Below are 554 nucleotides of genomic sequence, written 5' to 3'. Positions count from 1 at the left end.
AGAGGTCAAGGGGAAAGGTAAGAGATCATGGATGTGCCATGGGATCAAACATGAGGGAAAGAAAAGATGATCAAACAAGGAAAGGAAGAAGATGTATACCAAATAGAAACAGAAATGATCAACTGAACAAAAGATCGACTTCCACTCTTACTGTGCTCTATGCCTCTAAACAATCAGTGATGAAACAGGGGGAATGGGTCACAACAATTACAAAGCACTTTCATTGTCTGTTGTTTATATAAATATATTTGAAATTTTATTTTTTAACTTGTTTCAAGGTACCTGAGAAGTTACATGATGTCTTTTTTTGCTTCAGTGTTTACAGTGATTATATCAGAAAAAAGTATATGTAAGTGGTATTATATGTATTTATTTTATATTAAGTATCTATACATCGACATAAGATATATAAATATTATACATATATTTATACATATATGTATATATACCTATACAGTATGAACGGAAAATGCTTCATTTCTCTGGTCTGGCTGTCACAGTTCAGTAGAGGGTAAAGACAATAAAAAAGCAACCAGCAACTTTGTACAAATGAC

General features: G+C 31.8%; 1 protein-coding gene across 1 annotated transcript in view; it reads left to right on the top strand.

The window, feature by feature from the left end:
• The window catches only part of mtnr1aa (melatonin receptor 1A a), a 55,312-nt gene extending 55,103 nt beyond the window's left edge, over window positions 1-209 (top strand). Inside the window, exon 2 of the mRNA XM_063219393.1 lies at window positions 1-209. This exon is cut by the window's left edge and continues 910 nt beyond it. The gene's annotated coding sequence lies outside the window, so the exon portion shown is untranslated.
• Window positions 210-554: the final 345 nt, after the last annotated feature.

The sequence above is a fragment of the Engraulis encrasicolus genome, chromosome 16 (assembly GCF_034702125.1).
Source record: "Engraulis encrasicolus isolate BLACKSEA-1 chromosome 16, IST_EnEncr_1.0, whole genome shotgun sequence".
Classification (NCBI taxonomy): domain Eukaryota; kingdom Metazoa; phylum Chordata; class Actinopteri; order Clupeiformes; family Engraulidae; genus Engraulis; species Engraulis encrasicolus.
Note: the sequence above shows the minus strand (reverse complement) of the source record. Positions and strands in the feature narration are given on the sequence as shown.